Source organism: Pleurodeles waltl, chromosome 12 (genome assembly GCF_031143425.1).
Source record: "Pleurodeles waltl isolate 20211129_DDA chromosome 12, aPleWal1.hap1.20221129, whole genome shotgun sequence".
NCBI lineage: Eukaryota > Metazoa > Chordata > Amphibia > Caudata > Salamandridae > Pleurodeles > Pleurodeles waltl.
In genome coordinates, this window is record NC_090451.1 from 649,746,444 (window position 1) to 649,752,442 (window position 5,999).

The window sequence follows — 5,999 nt, forward strand, 5'->3', positions numbered from 1 at the left end:
TATATGTTCAAGACACCAAAAAGAAGTGCATAGACCTCTTCTGCACGGGCACTACACAGAAAACAGCATCATGATAACACACCAGGGATGTAGGAGGTGTTGGGGGGAGGCGGCTGGAGAGGATTGCTGAATCCCTGAACATTTCTGACATTTACATGAGTCCAACCTGCAACATTTTAATGTTGTATATTTGGGCTGTTTTGATATAAAATGTTGTATTTGGACTTATTGGTCTTTTAGTTATAATGTATGATCATTAAATGTGTGCTTTTGTGGAAGATAAAGATCTACTTAATCATCTAAAGCTCTGCATTATTGTTACGTAGACACTGTGAATACTGAAATATCTGCTTTTGGTCAAGTGCTCATTGAGCCAAAAAAAACATAGGTATGTTCTGTTAAATTGCTTGAATTTCAAAGTGTCAGTGGGATAGGTGGGTAATCGTAAAGTTAAGTAAAACATTTAATGACCAAGTTGAACCAGGCATTTAATAATTGTAATCACTTAGGGCTTGATTACAACTTTGGAGGAGGTGTTAATCCGTCCCAAATGTGAAAGATATACCACCAGCCGTATTACGAGTTCCATAGGATATAATGGACTCATAATACGGCTGGTGGTATATCCGTCAGTTTACCGTCACTTTTGGGACGGATTAACACCTCCTCCAAAGTTGTAATCAGGCCCTTAAAATTCTACTCATTGCAAAAGAAGGATAGGTTTTGTAAGACCAAAGCGTACAGAATGTAGCCAATATTTTATTTTGCCAGGGCCCGGGCTCAAAATATCCTAAATTCTTTGGTGTGTCAGAAGTTGTGTAATGTTTTCCTTTCAGGGTTCATGGACTCTCTTTTGAGAAAAAGAGACACAATGTAATGTGGACAGAACTCCAGCCTGCTTAAAAGGTGTGGGTGGTGTGTAGAGAACTATGCAGCTGCTTGTTTCTCAAAAAATGACACCTTCAAAAGTTTGTAAAAACATATTGGACTATACACAAGAATTAGCTTCCCTATTCTGCCTGGAGTGTGGAAAGTGAATGTTTGTGTCGGTGTGTGTCTATGTCTATGGGTGGTTGTGTGGTAGGATGTTTACCATTGGTATGAACGTTTCACTCATCACCACCACAGGCACTTCAATAAGCGTCAAGTGAAATCTGTGATCATAATTCACACAGTGCTCTTTAGATGTACGCAACCATGGAGCATTGCCCTCCCTTCTACACTATTTGAAGTTCTTAAACTCCCTTAATCCCACACGTCCAGTCAGAAAAGGGGATTTCAATCTTGCTTTTATGATTGATCCTTGCCCAGAGAACATTCATGACTGTGAATTATCAGCACATCCGCAGTAAAAATTCGCCTAGAGCACTATGTGTAGGTAAATGGGATAGAATTAAGTACCAACTTCAAGCAGGACATGGCCACACAGAAATAAGGAGTGGACATTGCACTTGCGTGACATCCAATCATCTTTAGTGCCAATCAGTAACAATAGAAGAGCCCTCAAAGCAACATGGATGAGGAAGACGCAACAAATTATATTGAGGAGAAAACTAAGAGAGATAGGCCTGAGTTTATGATTCCCTTCTAAATAAATGAATATTTTCAGCAGAGCTTCTAGTTGGAGAATAATGCCCCTTGTGTCTGGTAACGAATTGAGACACCTACCCTGTAAACATTCTTGGTGTCTGTTTTTAGACTGTTCCACTTGCTTTGTGATTGGGTTTTAATGCATGATCTCCCTCCATCTCGCTTCTGGGAGGTGGAGTGCTAAAGGGACACTGTTTGGGAACTCCACACAGGCTGCTAGATTGACCGCAGAGTAGATGCTATTGCTGTGGGCTGGCTTCAGCATGATCTTCAGTGCCTATGCATCCATTGAGCAGATATGAGTGACAGTTCTAGATGAAGGCTTGAACTTGGTGCTAAAAGTTGGCCATGTATTGGTGTACTCTGTGGGCTTGGTGAGCCTATGTTGCAGGCTGAATATTTGGGCCCAGGGCATAAAGACAAGGGAGCCAAGCACAGGCTGATATCTACCTGGCAATATGGCTTCTATAGGCAATAAGGCCAGGCACAGCCCAATTTATGACTGTGGATCATAGTCCTGGCCGGAACTCGGTAATGGCAGCTTGAATCTTCACTGTTCCAACCTGGACCACTATGTACAGACTGTGGGCCCTCACAGACACCAGAGGCCACAGATTGTTATAATCAGTCTTATTCCTCTGAGAGATGCTTTCCATAGAAAGGTGTTTGCTAACTTCAAACCACCCCAAAGCCTCTTTTGGTTGTAGTCCAACACCTTGCTTTCATCAGCCAAACTTAAAGTGTAATCATGGAAAGACCAAAAAGTTGGCCTCCCCTAAAAGGCCCCATTCACCTTGCACAACAGAATTAGCAGCCCTACTCTTCAGTCCTAACATCCACCAAAAGGCAGTGTACAGGAATTCTAATCAGCAGCACCTTATTCAGCAAATTCATAATTGAATTTTTAAAGGATCCTGCTTTTCTCTTCATTTACTTCAGTGTCTAGGTCTCCTCCCTCCAGCTCCAGCTACGGGAATGGCAGCAATACACTTCCAATGTTGGGAAAACAATCTCACCTCCATCTTGTGCACAGGAACATGCGAGGGATATCCAAAGTCGCCTCACTTACTCAGGTGCATCCACACACATCACAAATATAACACACAGGCTAAGTTCACAAGCATACACAACATTCATGTGTGATGTTATTGCTAAGAATCTGGTAAGCGTGTGGAAGTAAAACTTTACCCAAGTAAGCCTTCAATCCACTGACACAGATAAAAAGGTCTAGTCACACATATGGAGTCACAAAACACATTATGCTGCCATCACGGCTGTATGTCCTAAACCCACAACAAGAAGAGAAAGCATCTGCCTCAACATGAGGGCACATCTGGTGCTCCACTCTTGGTCACAAGACAGGTCCAGGACATTACTCCTGTCAAGGGAATGGCCCATGTCTTTGGCCACACAGTAGAAGAAAGGGGCCCAGGGCCAAAATATAGAAAAAAACAGGAAACCAGATACAGGCACTCAGGCATTCAGGGCACAAATCATGACTGTAGACCACGGAGAGGAAATTCCGTCCTAACACTGGAAATGCCTCTAACATCCATTTTGTTCATTGTTGTTTCTTCCCTGTCTATTTACCGCTGGATTATAATACAATGACTCATCTTGGTCCTTTCTGGGGCTGCGGTGCATTCATTGTGTCCTCATTGCAGTTTTCTCGTTCTATATTTGTGAATAAATATGTAATTTCTTATGCCAAACTGAAAAGTCTGTGGTTTGCCTTTGTCAGTTTGTAAATCTTGATATGGGACCTGCGCAAAGAGAGGAACCCATATCTTCCACCATTTGGTTATCCGGTTGAAATTTAACTGAAAGAAAATAAATGTAAGATTAGCCTGAAAATTCAGAGAGGTACCATGTGCTACTGAAATAAATCATTGTTTTTGTTCCACATTAAAAGTAAAGTCATATTTTTAGTTCTGGTAAAGCCAACGTCTTTTGTGCGATTCAAAGAGTGAATTTGAGCTCAGCCTGTTTACAAGACAACCCTAGCCATAATTGCTGAGGTCTCTTCCGCCACTGGCTGAAAATATTGTCAATCACATATAAGCTCAGATCAGGGTAGTATTTGAATCTCACTGATATGGTTTTGACAATTTGTGAGCATTGTTCAGTCTTCTGGCAAGTGCATCCATTCAATGCATGAGTGAATATTTCAAACATGAAAAGTACACTTGCACATCACACCTTTTGCCCTATTTAGTACTTTAGCCCATATACTCACTGTATGAAAAAAATAATTATCTTTAATCCTGCAAGACACATTGATACACTTAACAGAAAAGAAATGACTTGTTTGGGATTTCTTCAGTGGAATAGGTATTTTATGTCCCCAGTGGAAAGTGTTGTTTCCTTTAGAGGAATGCTTCTTTGATGATTCAAGCACCCACATTACACTGCCAGTTGAGATCATTCATTTCTCTAAGGTCACCCACATCTTCAATTGGCCATAGTGGATGGAATCTAGAAGGTGCAATTAGTGGCCTATAGAGCCATTAAGTGGGAAACATGCATTTGACATAACTTAGGGGCACCAACAACAGGTCTCCTCTATTTGTAAGAGGCAGGCTTCATTCTGTGCCTGCACCCTAGCTTATTATGTCCTAGGTAGGCCAGGTCCAGGCACAGTCTGGGAAGACATTTGATGTCATGGTTACCCAACATGCTCCTGCAGTGTTCCTCCTGATACTGCACTTATACCACCAGTATATTAAACAGACTCCACTAGAGAGGCTGGTGTAGTTGAGGGAAGAAAGCCTGGAAGTCTCATTTCAGCACTACACTGGCGTTAGAGAGTTATGGGTATATGTCTTGTAATGCATAATTATCTGTACAAAGCACATTATGGTCTTGGAGTGATTGATTCTTTGTGTGACTGATTATATTGGGATGGGGGAGATCCAGGTTTATAAGACAAGGCTCAAAAGAGTTTCGCACTTTCGGAAGGAGCTGGGCAATGGGGCAATTTTGGTGTCCATCATGACACCACAAAGGAACAGTTTGTAGCACCCGGGGACTCTTTGGAATTGAGTCGGAGGCACATTTGGCATGAAATGGTGGACACTAGGCTGAGGGACTCATCAGGATCACAGTGAAATCGTGCATCAACAACAGAGAGAAGCGATCCCTTTTTTGGACCACAGGGATTAACTAGACAGATTTGTTCTACCCCTTGGTACATGGAGGAGTAGATTACTATCATCAGCCTACTGCACTCTTTCAGCCCTACAGAGAAACTCATGCGCCTTCTGCACCTGGGCATACCAAATATGGGCTGAATAGTTAGAGTATAGGTGAAAAGATCAATGCTGCACCAGGAGAGCTCCTCATCCTACAAGGGAGAGCCCTTATTGCTTCTGTTCAGAAGAAAGTTGCTGGAAATGTTTCAGCTTTGGAAGCACAAATCTAAGCCACTCCCAGAACTCACTCTTTCAAATCCTTTCACCGGTGAGCAGTGATAGCTAGAGTCCAGCGGCCTGAGAAACCTGGGGGCAGACTTATCAAGTCTTTGAGCCACTGCAAAGTTAATGCAAAATTGTGCTAAGTGTTGATATGGTATCTAGTTTGAAGCAGAAAACATTTTGTGTGCTGGAAAAGTGCCCCTTTTCTAGTGCAAATTGTATTTTGTACTGATTTCTGCTACTGTGCATCAATTGGGTGTATTTATGTACTTCAGCATTTCTGGGCAACCACCAATGTTTTTTTGATGCGAAGCCCTTTCCAATACAATTGTTAGCCCGTACTTTAAGACAAAATATCACTCTTCCTTGAGGCAGAAGCAAACAGGGAGACGTTTTTATTTTTTGGCATTTCACACATCGGATGTGTGCTGCACAGTGCAGCATGCCTGGAATGTGTGAAATGATTTAATAAATATACAGGCAAAATATTTTGTGGTAGCAGCTACCCTTCAATGACAAAACCTGTGCTAAGCTCAAACCCTTTGCACCATGTTGGAAAGGTGTGTGTTGCACTAGGCAGTCTGTATGGCAGTGAATGTGAAGGCAGCACCAGCGGAGTATATTTAAGAACTACAGCTCGGTGCTTCTCTCTCTCCCAAGCATGTCACAATGCAGCAAGTTTGGTTGCTGTGCAGCCCTGTGTTGTGTTTTTTATGCAAATGTGTCCCTTGGTGCCTTATTGTGAAAGGTATTCTAATGGTTGTCACAGGCTGTGACAGGAAAGAATATTTTTCTGGGCCAGAAACTTTAAATTTCACAATCTCTGAAGGGTGGGTGGCATTGGCAGGACAGGAAACTAACTCTTTCCCCTTGGCAGGACAGAGTATAATCTCCGACAATTGCCTTGCGAAATTAACTTGGCATCTCACTTTTTTCAGTCACCTGTTGCATCTTGGCCAACATCTCCTCTCTCACCCAGGATCCGGAAGTTCAACC